This window comes from Oncorhynchus nerka, linkage group LG27 (assembly GCF_034236695.1).
Source record: "Oncorhynchus nerka isolate Pitt River linkage group LG27, Oner_Uvic_2.0, whole genome shotgun sequence".
Taxonomy (NCBI): domain Eukaryota; kingdom Metazoa; phylum Chordata; class Actinopteri; order Salmoniformes; family Salmonidae; genus Oncorhynchus; species Oncorhynchus nerka.
In genome coordinates, this window is record NC_088422.1 from 3,390,433 (window position 1) to 3,415,864 (window position 25,432).

The 25,432-nt window shown below is 44.8% G+C and overlaps 1 pseudogene; it reads left to right on the forward strand.

Annotated features, from left to right (window-relative positions):
• The window catches only part of LOC115124620 (protein mono-ADP-ribosyltransferase PARP8-like), a 153,290-nt pseudogene that overhangs the window by 20,956 nt on the left and 106,902 nt on the right, over positions 1-25,432 (forward strand).

A 25,432-nucleotide genomic window follows, 5' to 3' on the forward strand; every position in this document is an offset into this window, starting at 1 on the left:
ATAACTTGGATTAGCTATCTAAGGTCTATACTGTCTATACACACCATCCTATATAACTACTGTCTATACACACCATCCTATATAACTACTGTCTATACACACCATCCTATATAACTACTGTCTATACATACCATCCTATATAACTACTGTCTATACATACCATCCTATATAACTACTGTCTATACAAACCATCCTATATAACTACTGTCTATACACACCATCCTATATAACTACTGTCTATACTGTCTATACACACCATCCTATATAACTACTGTCTATACACACCATCCTATATAACTACTGTCTATACTGTCTATACACACCATCCTATATAACTACTGTCTATACTGTCTATACACACCATCCTATATAACTACTGTCTATACTGTCTATACACACCATCCTATATAACTACTGTCTATACTGTCTATACACACCATCCTATATAACTACTGTCTATACACACCATCCTATATAACTACTGTCTATACTGTCTATACACACCATCCTATATAACTACTGTCTATACACACCATCCTATATAACTACTGTCTATACTGTCTATACACACCATCCTATATAACTACTGTCTATACACACCATCCTATATAACTACTGTCCATACACACCATCCTATATAACTACTGTCTATACACACCATCCTATATAACTACTGTCTATACACACCATCCTATATAACTACTGTCTATACTGTCTATACACACCATCCTATATAACTACTGTCTATACACACCATCCTATATAACTACTGTCTATACAAACCATCCTATATAACTACTGTCTATACTGTCTATACACACCATCCTATATAACTACTGTCTATACTGTCTATACACACCATCCTATATAACTACTGTCTATACACACCATCCTATATAACTACTGTCTATACACACCATCCTATATAACTACTGTCTATACAAACCATCCTATATAACTACTGTCTATACTGTCTATACACACCATCCTATATAACTACTGTCCATACACACCATCCTATATAACTACTGTCTATACACACCATCCTATATAACTACTGTCTATACTGTCTATACACACCATCCTATATAACTACTGTCTATACAAACCATCCTATATAACTACTGTCTATACTGTCTATACACACCATCCTATATAACTACTGTCTATACACACCATCCTATATAACTACTGTCTATACAAACCATCCTATATAACTACTGTCTATACTGTCTATACACACCATCCTATATAACTACTGTCTATACACACCATCCTATATAACTACTGTCTATACACACCATCCTATATAACTACTGTCTATACACACCATCCTATATAACTACTGTCTATACTGTCTATACACACCATCCTATATAACTACTGTCTATACACACCATCCTATATAACTACTGTCTATACTGTCTATACATACCATCCTATATAACTACTGTCAATAATGTCTATACACACCATCCTATATAACTACTGTCTATACACACCATCCTATATAACTACTGTCTATACACACCATCCTATATAACTACTGTCTATACACACCATCCTATATAACTACTGTCTATACACACCATCCTATATAACTACTGTCTATACACACCATCCTATATAACTACTGTCTATACACACCATCCTATATAACTACTGTCTATACAAACCATCCTATATAACTACTGTCTATACACACCATCCTATATAACTACTGCCTATACACACCATCCTATATAACTACTGTCTATACACACCATCCTATATAACTACTGTCTATACTGTCTATACACACCATCCTATATAACTACTGTCTATACTGTCTATACACACCATCCTATATAACTACTGTCTATACACACCAACCTATAAAACTACTGTCTATACTGTCTATACACACCATCCTATATAACTACTGTCTATACACACCATCCTATATAACTACTGTCTATACTGTCTATACACACCATTCTATATAACTACTGTCTATACTGTCTATACACACCATCCTATATAACTACTGTCTATACACACCATCCTATATAACTGCTGTCTATACTGTCTATACACACCATCCTATATAACTACTGTCTATACACACCATCCTATATAACTACTGTCTATACACACCATCCTATATAACTACTGTCTATACACACCATCCTATATAACTACTGTCTATACACACCATCCTATATAACTACTGTCTATACACACCATCCTATATAACTACTGTCTATACACACCATCCTATATAACTACTGTCTATACACACCATCCTATATAACTACTGTCTATACTGTCTATACACACCATCCTATATAACTACTGTCTATACTGTCTATACACACCATCCTATATAACTACTGTCTATACTGTCTATACACACCATCCTATATAACTACTGTCTATACACACCATCCTAATATAACTACTGTCTATACTGTCTATACACACCATCCTATATAACTACTGTCTATACACACCATCCTATATAACTACTGTCTATACTGTCTATACATACCATCCTATATAACTACTGTCAATAATGTCTATACACACCATCCTATATAACTACTGTCTATACACACCATCCTATATAACTACTGTCCATACACACCATCCTATATAACTACTGTCTATACACACCATCCTATATAACTACTGTCTATACAAACCATCCTATATAACTACTGTCTATACACACCATCCTATATAACTACTGCCTATACACACCATCCTATATAACTACTGTCTATACACACCATCCTATATAACTACTGTCTATACTGTCTATACACACCATCCTATATAACTACTGTCTATACACACCATCCTATATAACTACTGTCTATACTGTCTATACACACCATCCTATATAACTACTGTCTATACACACCATCCTATATAACTACTGCCTATACACACCATCCTATATAACTACTGTCTATACTGTCTATACACACCATCCTATATAACTACTGTCTATACACACCATCCTATATAACTACTGCCTATACACACCATCCTATATAACTACTGTCTATACACACCATCCTATATAACTACTGCCTATACACACCATCCTATATAACTACTGTCTATACACACCATCCTATATAACTACTGTCTATACTGTCTATACACACCATCCTATATAACTACTGTCTATACACACCATCCTATATAACTACTGTCTATACACACCATCCTATATAACTACTGTCTATACACACCATCCTATATAACTACTGTCTATACACACCATCCTATATAACTACTGTCTATACTGTCTATACACACCATTCTATATAACTACTGTCTATACACACCATCCTATATAACTACTGTCTATACACACCATCCTATATAACTACTGTCTATACACACCATCCTATATAACTACTGTCTATACACACCATCCTATATAACTACTGTCTATACACACCATCCTATATAACTACTGTCTATACAAACCATCCTATATAACTACTGTCTATACACACCATCCTATATAACTACTGTCTATACACACCATCCTATATAACTACTGTCTATACACACCCTCCTATATAACTACTGTCTATACACACCATCCTATATAACTACTGTCTATACACACCATTCTATATAACTACTGTCTATACACACCATCCTATATAACTACTGTCTATACACACCATCCTATATAACTACTGTCTATACACACCATCCTATATAACTACTGTCTATACACACCATCCTATATAACTACTGTCTATACACACCATCTCTATAACTACTGTCTATACACACCATCCTATATAACTACTGTCTATACACACCATCCTATATAACTACTGTCTATACACACCATCCTATATAACTACTGTCTATACACACCATCCTATATAACTACTGTCTATACACACCATCCTATATAACTACTGTCTATACTGTCTATACACACCATCCTATATAACTACTGTCTATACACACCATCCTATATAACTACTGTCTATACACACCATCCTATATAACTACTGTCTATACTGTCTATACACACCATCCTATATAACTACTGTCTATACACACCATCCTATATAACTGCTGTCTATACTGTCTATACACACCATCCTATATAACTACTGTCTATACACACCATCCTATATAACTACTGTCTATACACACCATCCTATATAACTACTGTCTATACACACCATCCTATATAACTACTGTCTATACACACCATCCTATATAACTACTGTCTACACACCATCCTATATAACTACTGTCAGGGGGTAGTATGTCTCACTGTAGAATAACATCTATTTATGAGGGTTTATGTGAGTGTGGATTTAAGCCTGAGGAGAACTCACCAAAACAAAGTTTATAGGGACATTGCACTAAACAGTGTGAATAATTAAATATGTAGAGGCTTATAAACACATACAGTATGTATTATAAATGCATCTCATTTCTTAGCGGGAAAAATGGGTTTGACAAGTCTGTGCGATACTATAAAATTGTTTTGTTCCGTAAAAACCTTTTTTTTTAAAGCGCCCCTGGTTTTTGACTTTGAAATGTCAGTTGTAGATTTTGATGTTGTTGTCATGACAGTCATGGGACGTGTTTTGATGTGGATGGAAATGGATTACAGCAGGTAGACTGTCAGACTGACAGTCCTCCTGTAGGCTACACCGCTGCTGTCCTCCTGTAGACTACACCACCTCTGTCCTCCTGTAGACTACACCACCTCTGTCCTCCTGTAGACTACACCACCTCTGTCCTCCTATAGACTAAACCGCTGCTGTCCTCCTGTAGGCTACACCGCTGCTGTCCTCCTGTAGGCTACACCACCTCTGTCCTCCTGTAGACTACACCACTGCTGTCCTCCTGTAGGCTACACCGCTGCTGTCCTCCTGTAGACTACACCGCTGCTGTCCTCCTGTAGGCTACACCGCTGCTGTCCTCCTGTAGACTACACCGCTGCTGTCCTCCTGTAGACTACACCGCTGCTGTCCTCCTGTAGACTACACCGCTGCTGTCCTCCTGTAGGCTACACCGCTGCTGTCCTCCTGTAGACTACACCACCTCTGTCCTCCTGTAGACTACATCGCTACTGTCCTCCTGTAGACTACATCGCTACTGTCCTCCTGTAGACTACACCGCTGCTGTCCTCCTGTAGACTACACCACCTCTGTCCTCCTGTAGACTACATCGCTACTGTCCTCCTGTAGACTACATCGCTACTGTCCTCCTGTAGACTACACCGCTGCTGTCCTCCTGTAGACTACACCGCTGCTGTCCTCCTGTAGACTACACCGCTGCTGTCCTCCTGTAGACTACACCACCTCTGTCCTCCTGTAGACTACATCGCTACTGTCCTCCTGTAGACTACACCGCTGCTGTCCTCCTGTAGGCTACACCGCTGCTGTCCTCCTGTAGGCTACACCACCTCTGTCCTCCTGTAGACTACACCACCTCTGTCCTCCTGTAGGCTACACCACCTCTGTCCTTCTGTAGACCATCATAATGGTCTCTGATTGGTGGTCATCATTTGGTGTGTTATCATAGTGGTCTCTGATTGGTGGTCATCATTTGGTGTGTCATCATAGTGGTCTCTGATTGGTGGTCATCATTTGGTGTGTCATCATAGTGGTCTCTGATTGGTGGTCATCATTTGGTGTGTCATCATAGTGGTCTCTGATTGGTGGTCATCATTTGGTGTGTCATCATAGTGGTCTCTGATTGGTGGTCAGACCCACTCAGGTGGAACAAACTTAAACTTGCACCTTTGTTCAAATCAAATCAAATCAAATCAAATTTTATTTGTCACATACACATGGTTAGCAGATGTTAATGCGAGTGTAGCGAAATGCTTGTGCTTCTAGTTCCGACAATGCAGTGATAACCAACAAGTAATCTAACTAACAATTCTAAAACTACTGTCTTATACACAGTGTAAGGGGATAAAGAATATGTACATAAGGATATATGAGTGAGTGATGGTACAGGGCAGCATACAGTAGATGGTATCGAGTACAGTATATACATATGAGATGAGTATGTAGACAAAGTAAACAAAGTGGCATAGTTAAAGTGGCTAGTGATACATGTATTACATAAGAATGCAGTCGATGATCTAGAGTACAGTATATACATATGCATATGAGATGAATAATGTAGGGTAAGTAACATTATATAAGGTAGCATTGTTTAAAGTAGCTAGTGATATATTTACATCATTTCCCATCAATTCCCATTATTAAAGTGGCTGGAGTTGGGTCAGTGTCAATGACAGTGTGTTGGCAGCAGCCACTCAATGGTGGCTGTTTAACAGTCTGATAGCCTTGAGATAGAAGCTGTTTTTCAGTCTCTCAGTCCCAGCTTTGATGCACCTGTACTGACCTCGCCTTCTGGATGATAGCGGGGTGAACAGGCAGTGGTTCGGGTGGTTGATGTCCTTGATGATCTTTATGGCCTTCCTGTAACATCGGGTGGTGTAGGTGTCCTGGAGTGCAGGTAGTTTGCCCCCGGTGATGCGTTGTGCAGACCTCACTACCCTCTGGAGAGCCTTACGGTTGAGGGCGGAGCAGTTGCCGTACCAGGCGGTGATACAGCCCGCCAGGATGCTCTCGATTGTGCATCTGTAGAAGTTTGTGAGTGCTTTTGGTGACAAGCCGAATTTCTTCAGCCTCCTGAGGTTGAAGAGGCGCTGCTGCGCCTTCTTCACGACGCTGTCACGACCAATTCAGTTTGTCTGTGATGTGTATGCCGAGGAACTTAAAACTTGCTACCCTCTCCACTACTGTTCCATCGATGTGGATAGGGGGGTGTTCCCTCTGCTGTTTCCTGAAGTCCACAATCATCTCCTTAGTTTTGTTGACGTTGAGTGTGAGGTTATTTTCCTGACGACACACTCCGAGGGCCCTCACCTCCTCCCTGTAGGCCGTCTCGTCGTTGTTGGTAATCAAGCCTACCACTGTTGTGTCGTCCGCAAACTTGATGATTGAGTTGGAGGCGTGTGTGGCCACGCAGTCGTGGGTGAACAGGGAGTACAGGAGAGGGCTCAGAACGCACCCTTGTGGGGCCCCGTGTTGAGGATCAGCGGGAGGAGATGTTGTTGCCTACCCTCACCACCTGGGGGCGGCCCGTCAGGAAGTCCAGTACCCAGTTGCACAGGGCGGGGTCGAGACCCAGGGTCTCGAGCTTGATGACGAGCTTGGAGGGTACTATGGTGTTGAATGCCGAGCTGTAGTCGATGAACAGCATTCTCACATAGGTATTCCTCTTGTGCAGGTGGGTTAGGGCAGTGTGCAGTGTGGTTGAGATTGCATCGTCTGTGGACCTATTTGGGCGGTAAGCAAATTGGAGTGGGTCTAGGGTGTCAGGTAGGGTGGAGGTGATATGGTCCTTGACTAGTCTCTCAAAGCACTTCATGATGACGGAAGTGAGTGCTACGGGGCGGTAGTCGTTTAGCTCAGTTACCTTAGCTTTCTTGGGAACAGGAACAATGGTGGCCCTCTTGAAGCATGTGGGAACAGCAGACTGGTATAGGGATTGATTGAATATGTCCGTAAACACACCGGCCAGCTGGTCTGCGCATGCTCTGAGGGCGCGGCTGGGGATGCCGTCTGGGCCTGCAGCCTTGCGAGGGTTAACACGTTTAAATGTCTTACTCACCTCGGCTGCAGTGAAGGAGAGACCGCATGTTTTCGTTGCAGGCCGTGTCAGTGGCACTGTATTGTCCTCAAAGCGGGCAAAAGTTATTTAGCCTGCCTGGGAGCAAGACATCCTGGTCCGTGACTGGGCTGGGTTTCTTCTTGTAGTCCGTGATTGACTGTAGACCCTGCCACATGCCTCTTGTGTCTGAGCCATTGAATTGAGATTCCACTTTGTCTCTGTACTGACGCTTAGCTTGTTTAATAGCCTTGCGGAGGAATAGCTGCATTGTTTATATTCGGACATGTTACCAGACACCTTGCCCTGATTAAAAGCAGTGGTTCGTGCTTTCAGTTTCACGCGAATGCTGCCATCAATCCACGGTTTCTGGTTTGGGAATGTTTTTATCGTTGCTATGGGAACGACATCTTCGACGCACGTTCTAATGAACTCGCACACCGAATCAGCGTATTCGTCAATATTTTCATCTGACGCAATACGAAACATGTCCCAGTCCACGTGATGGAAGCAGTCTTGGAGTGTGGAGTCAGCTTGGTCTGACCAGCGTTGGACAGACCTCAGCGTGGGAGCCTCTTGTTTAAGTTTCTGCCTGTAGGCAGGGATCAACAAAATGGAGTCGTGGTCAGCTTTTCCGAAAGGGGGCGGGGCAGGGCCTTATATGCGTCGCGGAAGTTAGAGTAACAATGATCCAAGGTTTTACCACCCTGGTTGCGCAATCGATATGCTGATAAAATTTAGGGAGTCTTGTTTTCAGATTAGCTTTGTTAAAATCCCCAGCTACAATGAATGCAGCCTCCGGATAAATGGTTTCCAGTTTGCAAAGAGTTAAATAAAGTTCGTTCAGAGCCATCGATGTGTCTGCTTGGGGGGGATATATACGGCTGTGATTATAATCGAAGAGAATTCTCTTGGAAGATAATGCGGTCTACATTTGATTGTGAGGAATTCTAAATCAGGTGAACAGAAGGATTTGAGTTCCTGTATGTTTCCTTCATCACACCATGTCTCGTTAGTCATGAGGCATACGCCCCGCCGCTCTTCTTACCAGAAAGATGTTTGTTTCTGTCGGCGCGATGCGTGGAGAAACCCGTTGGCTGCACCGCATCGGATAGCGTCTTCCCAGTAAGCCATGTTTCCGTGAAGCAGAGAACATTGCAGTCTCTGATGTCCCTCTGGAATGCTACCCTTGCTCGGATTTCATCAACCTTGTTGTCAAGAGACTGGACATTGGCAAGAAGAATGCTGGGGAGTGGTGCGCGATGTGCCCTTGTCCGGAGTCTGACCAGAAGACCGCTACGTTTCCCTCTTTTTCGGAGTCGTTTTCTTGGGTCGCTGCATGCGATCCATTCCGTTGTCCTGTTTGTAAGGCAGAACACAGGATCCGCGTCGCGGAAAACATATTCTTGGTCGTACTGATGGTGAGTTGACGCTGATCTTATATTCAGTAGTTCTTCTCGACTGTATGTAATGAAACCTAAGATGACCTGGGGTACTAATGTAAGAAATAACACGTAAAAAAAAAAAAACTGCATAGTTTCCTAGGAACGCGAAGCGAGGCGTCCATCTCTGTCGGCGCCGGAAGTGCTGAATTGAATTTCATTAAGCTACATGCTAAATTAATGTCTGGTTAGCATCTGTCCACACACTAGGCTAGTTACGGCTACATGCTAAATTAATGTCTGGTTAGCATTTGCCCACACACTAGGCTAGTTACGGCTACATGCTAAATTAATGTCTGGTTAGCATCTGTCCACACACTAGGCTAGTTACGGTTACATGCTAAATGAATGTCTGGTTAGCATCTGCCCACACACTAGGCTAGTTACGGCTACATGCTAAATTAATGTCTGGTTAATATCTGTCCACAGTTGGTCCCCAAGCTATAGCAACACACTAATGTCCAGGGAATCTATTGTACCAGTGAATTAAGACTTCAGCGGGTGACTGAATGGTCATTTCATTAAGTCTAATTCTCGGTGAGTCTCTGTGAGTTTTTGATTAGCAGCATCACATCAAAGCTTAACAAGGTCCCACTAGGTCTCAAGCCAGAGCTAGCCCTTAACATGCCACTCAAATGGTCTCTGCTGGCTTTGTGGTCTAGTCTGGTCTGTTGTGGTCTGTTGTGTTGGGGTCTGGCCCAGTCTGTTGTGGTCTAGTCTGTTGTGGTCTAGTCTGGTCTGTTGTGGTCTGGTCTGTTGTGGTCTAGTCTGTTGTGGTCTAGTCTGGTCTGTTGTGGTCTGGTCTGTTGTGGTCTAGTCTGTTGTGGTCTAGTCTGTTGTGGTCTAGTCTGGTCTGTTGTGGTCTAGTCTGTTGTGGTCTAGTCTGTTGTGGTCTAGTCTGTTGTGGTCTAGTCTGGTCTGTTGTGGTCTAGTTTGGTCTGTTGGGGTCTAGTTTTGTCTGTTGTGGTCTGGTCTGTTGTGGTCTAGTCTGTTGTGGTCTAGTCTGGTCTGTTGTGGTCTAGTCTGTTGTGGTCTAGTCTGCTGTGGTCTAGTCTGGTCTGTTGTGGTCTAGTCTGTTGTGGTCTAGTCTGGTCTGTTGTGGTCTGGTCTGTTGTGGTCTAGTCTGCTGTGGTCTAGTCTGGTCTGTTGTGTTGGGGTCTGGCCTGGTCTGTTATGGTCTGGTCTGTTGTGTTGGGGCCTGGCCTAGTTTGTTCTTTTTATTTATTTATTTTATTTCACCTTTATTTTACCAGGTAGGCTAGTTGAGAACAAGTTCTCATTTGCAACTGCGACTTGGCCAAGATAAAGCGTAGCAATTCGACACATACAACAACACAGAGTTACACATGGAATAAACAAAACATACAGTCAATAATACAGTCGAACAAAAGAAAACAACAAGTCTATATACAGTGAGTGCAAATGAGGTAAGATAAGGTCTGTTAAGGTTATGGTCTGGTCTGTTATGGTCTGGTCTGGTCTGTTGTGTTGGGGTCTGGCCTGGTCTGTTATGGTCTGTCCTATTGTGTTGTGGTCTGTTGTGGTCTAGTCTGTTGTGGTCTAGTCTGGTCTGTTGTAATCTGGACTGGTCTGTTGTGTTGTGTTGTCATCTAGTCTGGTCTCTTGTAGTTGACCTGAGGAGTAGTGGAGGAGGACTCAGAGGAGAATGAAAGTCGATCTGAGGAGTAGTGGAGGAGGACTCAGAGCAGAATGAAAGTCGACCTGAGGAGTAGTGGAGGAGGAATCAGAGGAGAATGAAAGTTGACCTGAGGAGTAGTGGAGGAGGACTCAGAGGAGAAGTAAAGTCAACCTGAGGAGTAGAGGAGGAGGAATCAGAGCAGAATGAAAGTCGACCTGAGGAGTAGTGGAGGAGGAATCAGAGCAGAATGAAGTCAACCTGAGGAGGAATCAGAGCAGAATGAAAGTCGACCTGAGGAGTAGTGGAGGAGAAATCAGAGCAGAATGAAAGTCGACCTGGGGAGTAGTGGAGGAGGAATCAGAGCAGAATGAAAGTCGACCTGAGGAGTAGTGGAGGAGGACTCAGAGCAGAATGAAAGTCGACCTTAGGAGTAGTGGAGGAGGACTCAGAGGAGAATGAAACACACCTGTTGACCTGTGGACGTCTTTAAGAGACGCGGAGGTTTGATGCTGCCTCAGTCAGCACGGTACACAGCTGCAGGGTGAACGGGGTTGGCAACATGCGTTCTGCTTCCAGAATATTCAAGATATTCACAACTCATTGGGAATGGAGGGTTAATATCATATTTACATTACATCAGTTATCACTCATTAACAGCACCTTGCCTACACAGCTACACTCTCTCTGGACAGCATGGAAACACACTGCAATGTAGACAATTATGGGATGTATGTCTGTTGACTGTATTTGAACTATGCACATCATTTCAATTAATTTTAGAGTATTTTTTTTATTTATTTATTTTTTTGTATTTTGAAAAGCCTGAAAAAAAAAATGGAATTATAATCCTGCTCTCTGTAGCTATAATGGCATGTTCCTCGTGTGTTTATATACGTGTAATGTCTGATTGTACACTTTATGAACAGACAGGAAATATAACATTACTGGATATATTGCCCCCTCCCATTCTCACAGGGACACATTACTGAATATATTGCCCCTCCCATTCTCACAGGGACACATTACTGAATATATTGCCCCTCCCATTCTCACAGGGACACATTACTGAATATATTGCCCCTCCCATTCTCACAGGGACACATTACTGAATATATTGCCCCTCCCATTCTCACAGGGACACATTACTGAATATATTGCCCCTCCCATTCTCACAGGGACACATTACTGAATATATTGCCCCTCCCATTCTCACAGGGACACATTACTGACTATATTGCCCCTCCCATTCTCACAGGGACACATTACTGAATATATTGCCCCTCCCATTCTCACAGGGACACATTATTGAATATATTGCCCCTCCCATTCTCACAGGGACACATTACTGAATATATTGCCCTCCCATTCTCACAGGGACACATTACTGAATATATTGCCCCTCCCATTCTCACAGGGACACATTACTGAATATATTGCCCCTCCCATTCTCACAGGGACACATTACTGAATGTATTGCCCCTCCCATTCTCACAGGGACACATTACTGAATATATTGCTCCTCCCATTCTCACAGGGACACATTACTGAATATATTGCCCCTCCCATTCTCACAGGGACACATTACTGAATATATTGCCCCCATTCTCACCATTCTCATTCTCAGGGACACATTACTGAATATATTGCCCCTCCCATTCTCACAGGGACACATTACTGAATATATTGCCCCTCCCATTCTCACAGGGACACATTACTGAATATATTGCCCCTCCCATTCTCACAGGGACACCTTACTGAATATATTGCCCCTCCCATTCTCACAGGGACACATTACTGAATATATTGCCCCTCCCATTCTCACAGGGACACATTACTGAATATATTGCCCCTCCCATTCTCACAGGGACACATTACTGAATATATTGCCCCTCCCATTCTCACAGGGACACATTACTGAATATATTGCCCCTCCCATTCTCACACATTACTGAATATATTGGACACATTAATGAATATATTGCCCCTCCCATTCTCACAGGGACACCTTACTGAATATATTGCCCCTCCCATTCTCACAGGGACACATTACTGAATATATTGCCCCTCCCATTCTCATTCAGGGACAGAATACTGAATATATTGCCCCTCCCATTCTCACAGGGACACATTACTGAATATATTGCCCCCCCATTCTCACAGGGACACATTACTGAATATATTGCCCCTCCCATTCTCACAGGGACACATTACTGAATATATTGCCCTCCCATCCCCCCCTCCCATTCTCACAGGGACACATTACTGAATATATTGCCCCTCCCATTCTCACAGGGACAGAATACTGAATATATTGCCCCTCCCATTCTCACAGGGACAGAATACTGAATATATTGCCCCTCCCATTCTCACAGGGACACATTACTGAATATATTGCCCCTCCCATTCTCACAGGGACACATTACTGAATATATTGCCCCTCCCATTCTCACAGGGACACATTACTGAATATATTGCCCATCCCATTCTCACAGGGACATATTACTGAATATATTGCCCCTCCCATTCTCACAGGGACACATTACTGAATATATTGCCCCTCCCATTCTCACAGGGACACATTACTGAATATATTGCCCCTCCCATTCTCACAGGGACACATTACTGAATATATTGCCCCTCCCATTCTCACAGGGACACCTTACTGAATATATTGCCCCTCCCATTCTCACAGGGACACATTACTGAATATATTGCCCCTCCCATTCTCACAGGGACACATTACTGAATATATTGCCCCTCCCATTCTCACAGGGACACATTACTGAATATATTGCCCCTCCCATTCTCACAGGGACACATTACTGAATATATTGCCCCTCCCATTCTCACAGGGACACATTACTGAATATATTGCCCCTCCCATTCTCACAGGGACACATTACTGAATATATTGCCCCTCCCATTCTCACTGAGGGACACATTCTCACAGGGACATTATGAATATATTGCCCCTCCCATTCTCACAGGGACACATTACTGAATATATTGCCCTCCCATTCTCACAGGGACACATTACTGAATATATTGCCCCTCCCATTCTCACAGGGACACATTACTGAATATATTGCCCCTCCCATTCTCACAGGGACACATTACTGAATATATTGCCCCTCCCATTCTCACAGGGACACATTACTGAATATATTGCCCCTCCCATTCCCCTCCCCCCTCCCATTCTCACAGGGACACATTACTGAATATATTGCCCCTCCCATTCTCACAGGGACACATTACTGAATATATTGCCCCTCCCATTCTCACAGGGACACATTAATGAATATATTGCCCCTCCCATTCTCACAGGGACACCTTACTGAATATATTGCCCCTCCCATTCTCACAGGGACACATTACTGAATATATTGCCCCTCCCATTCTCACAGGGACACATTACTGAATATATTGCCCCTCCCATTCTCACAGGGACACATTACTGAATATATTGCCCCTCCCATTCTCACAGGGACACATTACTGAATATATTGCCCCTCCCATTCTCACAGGGACACATTAATGAATATATTGCCCCTCCCATTCTCACAGGGACACCTTACTGAATATATTGCCCCTCCCATTCTCACAGGGACACATTACTGAATATATTGCCCCTCCCATTCTCACAGGGACACATTACTGAATATATTGCTCCTCCCATTCTCACAGGGACACCTTACTGAATATATTTCCCCTCCCATTCTCACAGGGACACATTACTGAATATATTGCCCCTCCCATTCTCACAGGGACACATTTGAATATATTGCCCCTCCCATTCTCACAGGGACACATTACTGAATATATTGCCCCTCCCATTCTCAAAGGGACACATTACTGAATATATTGCCCCTCCCATTCTCACAGGGACACATTACTGAATATATTGCCCCTCCCATTCTCACAGGGACACATTACTGAATATATTGCCCCTCCCATTCTCACAGGGACACATTACTGAATATATTGCCCCTCCCATTCTCACAGGGACACATTACTGAATATATTGCCCCTCCCATTCTCACAGGGACACCTTGACTTTACAATGTGGTCTGTTATGACACAGTCTTGCCAGTCATTTGTGAAGTCTTATTTGAATAGTGAGTATTTTAATCATTCACCTGTTCTGGTTTGGGCCATTTTCCTGTTTTGATGATTTGAGGTTTTCTGAGCACCCCTGGTTGAAACTCACACCTTTTTTAATGGTGTTCTGCTTTTTCTTAGTTCTCAAGAACTCTGCCCCCTGGTACAAACTCGCAAACAGACTTCTATTGTAGCCTACATGCTAAAAATACTGCATATGGTTCGACTTTTCTGTTCCTTTGCTGGCTCAGCCATTGTGTTGGATCCCATGACTGCGTCACAAATAGTGCCCTACTTTTGATTAGAACCTCATGGGCCCTAGTCAAAAAGTAGTGCACTAAGTAGGGAATAGGATGTAATTTGTGACAAAGCCTATCGCTCAAAGCCCTCCTACTGCTGGGAGAGAGAACTAATTTAGTAGATTGGGAGTTTGATTGAGCCAACACCAGAATCATGCTAATTGGGTCTGCTGTTGCTCATAAACACTCTCAAGTTATTCTGGGAGGCACCCACGGGGAAACCTGTTTGTGAACCCGTACTTTTTAACAGGATGTGTAAAGTCGTGTGTGAATTAAGTTATTCGACAAGTTCCGTAATTTTAACATATGAAATTGACTTGCCTGCTGCTATCTATTGAGCCACGCAGAGCCGCTTAGCCTGCCAGTTTCACCGGCCAGTTTCACCGGCTCCCAGTGTTGAGTCAACTAGGAACTGAGAAACTGTAAATGTACACCGTCTGGTTCATTAAGATCTTATTGATGTATTGATCAGGTCAACAATAATGTATTTTCCAGTTACTGACAGCTACTGGACACACCTGCTTTTGTTCTGTCACTTTTGTTTTTATTTATTTTTTTATCTTTATTTAACTAGTCAAGTTAGTTAAGAACAAATTCTTATTTTCAATGACGGCCTAGGAACAGTGGGTTAACTGCCTGTTCAGGGGGTAGAATGACAGATTTGTACCTTGTCAGCTCAGGGATTTGAACTTGCAACCTTCCGGTTCAATGCTCTAACCACTAGAATATATTATTCTCACAGCTACCCTGCCTCCCATCTACACTCTAACCATTCTCACAGGGACACCTGAATATTGCCGCCTCTACACTCTAACCACTAGGGACCCTGCCTCCTCTACACTCTGAACCACTAGGCTACCCTGCCGCCCCTTCTCACAGGACTCTAACCACTCAGGCTACCCTGCCTCCTCTCACACTCTAACCACTAGGCTACCCTGCCGCCTCTACACTCTAACCACTAGGCTACCCTATATTGCCGCCTCTACACTCTAACCACTAGGCTACCCTGCCTCCTCTACACTCTAACCACTAGGCTACCCTGCCACCTCTACACTCTAACCACTAGGCTACCCTGCCGGGACCTCTGAATACTCTAACCACTAGGCTCCCATTCCCTGCCTCCTCCTCCCTTCTAACCACTAGGCTACCTGCCTCCTCTACACTCTAACCACTAGGCTACCCTGCCACCTCTACACTCTAACCACTTTTAATGGCTACCCTGCCGCCTCTGGTACACTCTAACCACTAGGCTACCCTGCCTCCTCTACACTCTAACCACTTCTCAGGCTACCTGCCTCCTCTACACTCTAACCACTAGGCTTTACCCCTGCCACCTCTACACTCTAACCACTAGGCTACCTGCCAATTCCCACACTCTAACCACTAGGCTACCCTGCCACCTCTTTACTCTAACCACTAGGCTACCCTGCACCCTCTTACATTGATGATTTATCTCTAACCACTAGGCTACCCACCTACCTGCCAAACTCGCAAACAGACTTTGTTTTTACCTCTACATTCTAACCACTAGGCTGGGCCCTTACCCTGCCGCCTCTGCCCTCACTCTAACCACTGGGCTGCCCTGCCGCCTCTGCACTCTAACCACTAGGCTACCCTGCCGCCTCTGCACTCTAACCACTAGGCTACCCTGCCTCTCCTCTGCACTCTAACCACTGAGGCTACCCTGCCTCCTCTGCACTCTAACCACTAGGCTACCCTGCCTCCTCTACACTCTAACCACTAGGCTACCCTGCCGGCCTCTCTCTACACTCTAACCACTAGGCTACCCTGCCTCCTCTACACCACTCCTAACCACTAGGCTACCCTGCCCACCTCTACACTCTAACCACTAGGCTGCCCTGCCGCCTCTACACTCTAACCACTAGGCTACCCTGCCACCTCTACACTCTAACCACTAGGCTACCTGCCTCCTCTACACTCTAACCACTAGGCCATCTCTCTGCTACCCTGCCGCCTCTACACTCTAACCACTAGGCTACCCTGCCTACTCTACACTCTAACCACTAGGCTACCCTGCCGCCTCTACACTCTAACCACTAGGCTACCCTGCCTCCTCTACACTCTAACCACTAGGCTACCCTGCCTCCTCTACACTCTAACCACTAGGCTACCCTGCCACCTCTACACTCTAACCACTAGGCTACCCTGCCTCCTCTAACCACTCTAACCACTAGGCTACCCTGCCGCCTCTACACTCTAACCACTAGGCTGCCCTGCCACCCTGCCTCTAACCACTCTAACCAACCACTAGGCTACCTGCCTCACTCTCTCTAACCACTAGGCCGCCTCTGCACTCTAACCACTAGGCTACCTGCCTGCCTCCTCTAACACTCTAAACCACTAGGCTACCCTGCCTCCTCTACACTCTAACCACTAGGCTACCCTGCCACCTCTACACTCTAACCACTAGGCTACCCTGCCCCTCTACTGCCTCCTCCTCACTCTAACCACTAGGCTACCCTGCCACCTCTACACTCTAACCACTGGGCTACCTGCCGCCTCTACACTCTAACCACTAGGCTACCCTGCCGCCTCTGCACCACTCTAACCACTAGGCTACCCTGCCTCCTCACTCTACACTCTAACCACTAGGCTACCCTGCCTCCTCTACACTCTAACCACTAGGCTACCCTGCCTCCTCTACACTCTAACCACTAGGCTACCCTGCCGCCTCTACACTCTAACCACTAGGCTACCCCTGCCTCCTCTAACCACTCTAACCACTAGGCTACCCTGCCTCCTCTGCACTCTAACCACTAGGCTACCCTGGCTACCCTGCCGCCTCTACACTCTAACCACTAGGCTACCCTGCCTCCTCTACACTCTAACCACTAACCACTGGCTACCCTGCCGCCTCTACACTCTAACCACTAGGCTACCCTGCCTCCTCTACCTCTAACCACCCTAGGCTACCCTGCCTCCTCTACACTCTAACCACTAGGCTACCCTGCCTCCTCTACACTCTAACCACTAGGCTACCCTGCCACCTCTAACCACTCTAACCACTAGGCTACCTAACCACCCCTGCCACACTCTAACCACTAGGCTACCCTGCCACCTCTACACTCTAACCACTAGGCTCCTCTACACCCTGCCACCTCTACACCCTGCTCTAACCACTAGGCTACCCTGCCGCCTCTACACTCTAACCACTAGGCTGCCCTGCCGCCTCTACACTCTAACCACTAGGCTACCCCTCTGCCCCTCTACACTCTAACCACTAGGCTACCCTGCCCCCTCTACACTCTAACCACTAGGCTACCCTGCCTCTCTACACTCTAACCACCAGGCTACCCTGCCTCCTCTACACTCTAACCACTAGGCTACCTGCCTCCTCTACACTCTAACCACTAGGCTACCCTGCCGCCTCTACACTCTAACCACTAGGCTACCCTGCCGCCTCTGCACTCTAACCACTAGGCTACCCTGCCGCCTCTACACTCTAACCACTAGGCTACCTGGCCACGCCTCTGCACTCTAACCACCAGGCTACCCTGCCTCCTCTACACTCTAACCACTGGCTACCCTACCTCCTCTACACTCTAACCACTAGGCTACCCTGCCTCCTCTGCACTCTAACCACTAGGCTACCCTGCCACCTCTACACTCTAACCACTAGGCTACCTACCGCCCTACACTCTAACCACTAGGCTACCCTGCCACCTCTGCACTCTAACCACTAGGCTACCCTGCCTCCTCTGCACTCTAACCACTAGGCTACCCTGCCTCCTCTACACTCTAACCACTAGGCTACCCTGCAGCCTCTACACTCTAACCACTAGGCTACCCTGCCGCCTCTACACTCTAACCACTAGGCTACCCTGCCTCCTCTACACTCTAACCACTAGGCTACCCTGCCTCCTCTACACTCTAACCACTAGGCTACCCTGCCTCCTCTACACTCTAACCACTAGGCTACCCTGCCTCCTCTACACTCTAACCACTAGGCTACCCTGCCACCTCTACACTCTAACCACTAGGCTACCCTGCCGCCTCTGCAATCCTAACCACTAGGCTACCCTGCCACCTCTACACTCTAACCACTAGGCTGCCCTGCCGCCTCTGCACTCTAACCACTAGGCTACCCTGCCGCCTCACACTCTAAACCACTAGGCTGCCCTGCCACCTCTACACTCTAACCACTAGGCTACCCTACCTCCTCTACACTCTAACCACTAGGCTACCCTGCCTCCTCTACACTCTAACCACTAGGCTACCCTGCCACCTCTACACTCTAACCACTAGGCTACCTACCGCCCCTACACTCTAACCACTAGGCTACCCTGCCACCTCTACACTCTAACCACTAGGCTACCCTGCCTCCTCTACACTCTAACCACTAGGCTACCCTGCCTCCTCTACACTCTAACCACTAGGCTACCCTGCCGCCTCTACACTCTAACCACTAGGCTACCCTGCCGCCTCTACACTCTAACCACTAGGCTACCCTGCCTCCTCTACACTCTAACCACTAGGCTACCCTGCCTCCTCTACACTCTAACCACTAGGCTACCCTGCCTCCTCTACACTCTAACCACTAGGCTACCCTGCCTCCTCTACACTCTAACCACTAGGCTACCCTGCCACCTCTACACTCTAACCTAACCCACTAGCTACCCTGCTACCCTGCCGCCTCTACAATCTAACCACTAGGCTACCCTGCCACCTCTACACTCTAACCACTAGGCTACCCTGCCGCCTCTACACTCTAACCACTAGGCTACCCTGCCGCCTCTACACTCTAACCACTAGGCTACCCTGCCACCTCTACACTCTAACCACTAGGCTACCCTGCCACCTCTACACTCTAACCAATAGACTACCCTGCCACCTCTACACTCTAACCACTAGGCTACCCTGCCGCCTCTACACTCTAACCACTAGGCTACCCTGCCGCCTCTACACTCTAACCACTAGACTACCCTGCCACCTCTACACTCTAACCACTAGGCTACCTGCCTCCTCTACACTCTAACCACTAGGCTACCCTGCCGCCTCTACACTCTAACCACTAGGCTACCCTGCCGCCTCTACACTCTAACCACTAGGCTACCCTGCCTCCTCTACACTCTAACCACTAGGCTACCCTGCCGCCTCTACACTCTAACCACTAGGCTACCCTGCCTCCTCTACACTCTAACCACTAGGCTACCCTGCCTCCTCTACACTCTAACCACTAGGCTACCCTGCCTCCTCTACACTCTAACCACTAGGCTACCCTGCCTCCTCTACACTCTAACCACTAGGCTACCCTGCCACCTCTACACTCTAACCACTAGGCTATCCTGCCTCCTCTACACTCTAACCACTAGGCTACCCTGCCTCCTCTACACTCTAACCACTAGGCTACCCTGCCGCCTCTACACTCTAACCACTAGGCTACCCTGCCGCCTCTACACTCTAACCACTAGGCTACCCTGCCGCCTCTACACTCTAACCACTAGGCTACCCTGCCGCCTCTACACTCTAACCACTAGGCTACCCTGCCTCCTCTACACTCTAACCACTAGGCTACCCTGCCTCCTCTACACTCTAACCACTAGGCTACCCTGCCTCCTCTACACTCTAACCACTAGGCTACCCTGCCTCCTCTACACTCTAACCACTAGGCTACCCTGCCACCTCTACACTCTAACCACTAGGCTACCCTGCCACCTCAACACTCTAACCACTAGGCTACCCTGCCGCCTCTACACTCTAACCACTAGGCTACCCTGCCGCCTCTACACTCTAACCACTAGACTACCCTGCCGCCTCTACACTCTAACCACTAGGCTACCCTGCCGCCTCTACACTCTAACCACTAGGCTACCCTGCCGCCTCTACACTCTAACCACTAGGCTACCCTGCCGCCTCTACACTCTAACCACTAGGCTACCCTGCCGCCTCTACACTCTAACCACTAGGCTACCCTGCCGCCTCTACACTCTAATCACTAGGCTACCCTAACCACTAGCTACGCCTCCTCTACACTCTAACCACTAGGCTACCCTGCCACCTCTACACTCTAACCACTAGGCTACCCTGCCTCCTCTACACTCTAACCACTAGGCTACCCTGCCTCCTCTACCACAACTGTTGATGTAATACAGGTTTATTAAATACATCGGATTGATTGACTGAATTATTGATTAGTATTTGAATAATCATGTTTTTAATGTATTTCTTCATTCTCCTCCAGGGTGTCCTACTCTGTGCACGTCTCTGACGACTACCCAGGTAAGGACCGCGCCATTTCATCACTGACATGACTTCTCTCTCCGTGTGTCTCTACTGTAATATCTTGCAAGCCATCATCTACTACTTTAGTCTAATGACCCCTGTGACCTCAGGCCTAGAGTGATTCACGTTCGCAGACTGCCAATGAGGTCATGGCCATAACGCCGTAGATTCTGAAACCATATAGATTCTTTCTGCGCTAAGTGTGACTGTCAGCGAGCCCCATATCCTTATTCAGTCAATGAGACATTATGTCATATTATGAGACATTATGTCACATTATGTCATATTATGAGACATTATGTCACATTATGTCACATTATGTCATATTATGAGACATTATGTCACATTATGTCATATATCTCACATTATGTCACATATCTCACATTATGTCATATATCTCACATTATGTCACATATCTCACATTATGTCATATATCTCACATTATGTCATATCTCACATTATGTCATATTATGTCATATTTCACATTATGTCACATTATGTCATATATCTCACATTATGTCATATCTCACATTATGTCATATTATGAGACATTATGTCATATATCTCACATTATGTCATATTATGAGACATTATGTCATATATCTCACATTATGTCATATCTCACATTATGTCACATTATGTCATATATCTCACATTACGTCATATATCTCACATTATGTCATATCTCACATTATGTCACATTATGTCATATCTCACATTATGTCATATCTCACATTATGTCATATCTCACATTATGTCATATCTCACATTATGTCATATTATGTCATATTATGAGACATTATGTCACATTATGTCATATTATGAGACATTATGTCACATTATGTCATATTATGAGACATTATGTCACATTATGTCATATTATGAGACATTATGTCACATTATGTCATATTATGAGACATTATGTCACATTATGTCACATTACGTCATATATCTCACATTATATCATATATCTCACATTATATCATATATCTCACATTATGTCATATTATGAGACATTATGTCACATTATGTCATATATCTCACATTATGTCATATATCTCACATTATGTCACCGTGATATGAGGAGAAGGCTGCTTTGGGATGTGTCACGCAATGGAACGTAATATCCATGAAAGATGAATTACTTACAACTGTCTGAGTTGAAAGGTCAACTACGGGTAGTGGGTCTAGTCAGTGGAACTGTCTGAGTTGAAAGGTCAACTACAGGTAGTGGGTCTAGTCAGTGGAACTGTCTGAGTTGAAAGGTCAACTACAGGTAGTGGGTCTAGTCAGTGGAACTGTCTGAGTTGAAAGGTCAACTACGCGTAGTGGGTCTAGTCAGTGGAACTGTCTGAGTTGAAAGGTCAACTACAGGTAGTGGGTCTAGTCAGTGGAACTGTCTGAGTTGAAAGGTCAACTACAGGTAGAAGGGTCTAGTCAGTGGAACTGTCTGAGTTGAAAGGTCAACTACGGGTAGTGGGTCTAGTCAGTGGAACTGTCTGAGTTGAAAGGTCATCTACGGGTAGTGGGTCTAGTCAGTGGAACTGTCTGAGTTGAAATGGCAACTACGGGTAGTGGGTCTAGTCAGTGGAACTGTCTGAGTTGAAAGGTCATCTACGGGTAGTGGGTCTAGTCAGTGGAACTGTCTGAGTTGAAAGGTCAACTACGGGTAGTGGGTCTAGTCAGTGGAACTGTCTGAGTTGAAAGGTCAACTAGTCTAGTGGAACTGTCTGAGTTGAAAGGTCAACTACGGGTAGTGGGTCTAGTCAGTGGAACTGTCTGAGTTGAAAGGTCATCTACGGGTAGTGGGTCTAGTCAGTGGAACTGTCTGAGTTGAAAGGTCAACTACGGGTACAGGTGGAACTGTCTGAGTTGAAAGGTCATCTACGGGTAGTGGGTCTAGTCAGTGGAACTGTCTGAGTTGAAAGGTCAACTACAGGTAGTGGGTCTAGTCAGTGGAACTGTCTGAGTTGAAAGGTCATCTACAGGTAGTGGTTGCTTTATGCCAGGTATCGTGTGTAATGTCTGTTTGTTGATGAAGTTTTTTTTAACTTTCTTTCTTCAACACAGACAACACATACGTGTCAAACTCTGAAAACGAGGATGAAGTTCTAGTAACCAGAGACCCGATCCCCGTCATCTTCCACAGAATCTCAACAGGTATATTTCAGTCAGATCGTCCATATTGCATTGTCAAGTATAAACTGATCTCTTTGAATCTGCGTAAATACTTTGAATAGAGGAACATTTCTGAAATATTTTCTGACTGTACAGGTAAACTAGTGTATTGTCAAAGTCATTATAATCTGCATAAATACTTTGAATAGAGGAACATTTCTGAAATATTTTCTGACTGTACAGGTAAACTAGTGTATTGTCAAAGTCATTATAATCTGCATAAATACTTAGAGCACAGAAACGTTTTGAATTGTTTTCTTATCGTTTTATCACCTTCAAGACCCTGGTACTTGCCTACGGAGCAGCAAAGGCAACTGCCTCTCTCTACCTTCAGTCTATTCCCAAACCCAACACCTTAACCTGACACCCCAGCATTCTGTTCTGACACTTCTGGTGTCTTGGCCCTCCCGCGGGAAGGCAGCTATTGCTTACCACAGGCAAAACCTCTGAAACCCAACCTCTTTAAATAAATCCCATTAAAAACCTCTGAAACCCAACCTCTTTAAATAAATCCCATTAAAAACCTCTGAAACCCTACCTATTTAAATAAATCCCATAAAAACCTCTGAAACCCAACCTCTTTAAATAAAGCCCATTAAAAACCTCTGAAACCCTACCTATTTAAATAAATCCCATAAAAACCTCTGAAACCCAACCTCTTTAAATAAATCCCATTAAAAACCTCTGAAACCCTACCTCTTTAAATAAATCCCATTAAAAACCTCTGAAACCCAACCCCTTTAAATAAATCCCATTAAAAACCTCTGAAACCCAACCCCTTTAAATAAATCCCATAAAAACCCTCTGAAACCCAACCCCTCTAAATAAATCCCATTAAAAACCTCTGAAACCCTACTTCTAAATAAATCCCATTAAAAACCTCTGAAACCCTACCCCTTTAAATAAATCCCATTAAAAACCTCTGAAACCCAACCCCTTTAAATAAACGCCATAAAAACCTCTGAAACCCAACCTCTTTAAATAAATCCCATTAGAAACCTCTGAAACCCAACCCCTTTAAATAAATCCCATAAAAACCCTCTGAAACCCAACCCCTTTAAATAAACCCCATAAAAACCCTCTGAAACCCTACCTCTAAATAAATCCCATTAAAAACCTCTGAAACCCAACCTCTTTAAATAAATCCCATTTAAAACCTCTGAAACCCAACCTCTTTAAATAAATCCCATTTAAAACCTCTGAAACCCAACCTCTTTAAATAAATCCCATTTAAAACCTCTGAAACCCAACCTCTTTAAATAAATCCCATTAAAATACAGTTGTGATGTGTTGTTGTCTCACCTAGCTTTCTTCAGACGAATGCAGTAATGTAAGTGTCTCTGAATGACTACAATGTCAATAGCCACCTCCAGACATATTAACTGACAAGCTCGTAACCTTTCTAACCAGCGTTGACCTTGTTCCCTGAGTCTTTCAGGCTGATGGGAGGTTGATGGGAGGCTGCTGTCAGATTGAACAACAGGATGGGGTGTATACTAGATTGACCAACAGGATGTAGTAGTAGCTATATGGGCCTCCCTATGGGACCTGGTTTAAAGTAGTGCACTATATAGGGAATAGGGCTCTGGTCTAAAGTAGTGCACTATATAGGGAATAGGGCTCTGGTCTAAAGTAGTGCACTATATAGGGAATAGGGCTCTGGTCTAAAGTAGTGCACAATATAGGGAATAGGGCTCTGGTCTAAAGTAGTACCACTATATAGGGAATAGGGTTCTGGTCTAAAGTAGTGCACTATATAGGGAATAGGGCTCTGGTCTAAAGTAGTGCACAATATAGGGAATAGGGCTCTGGTCTAAAGTAGTACCACTATATAGGGAATAGGGTTCTGGTCTAAAGTAGTGCAC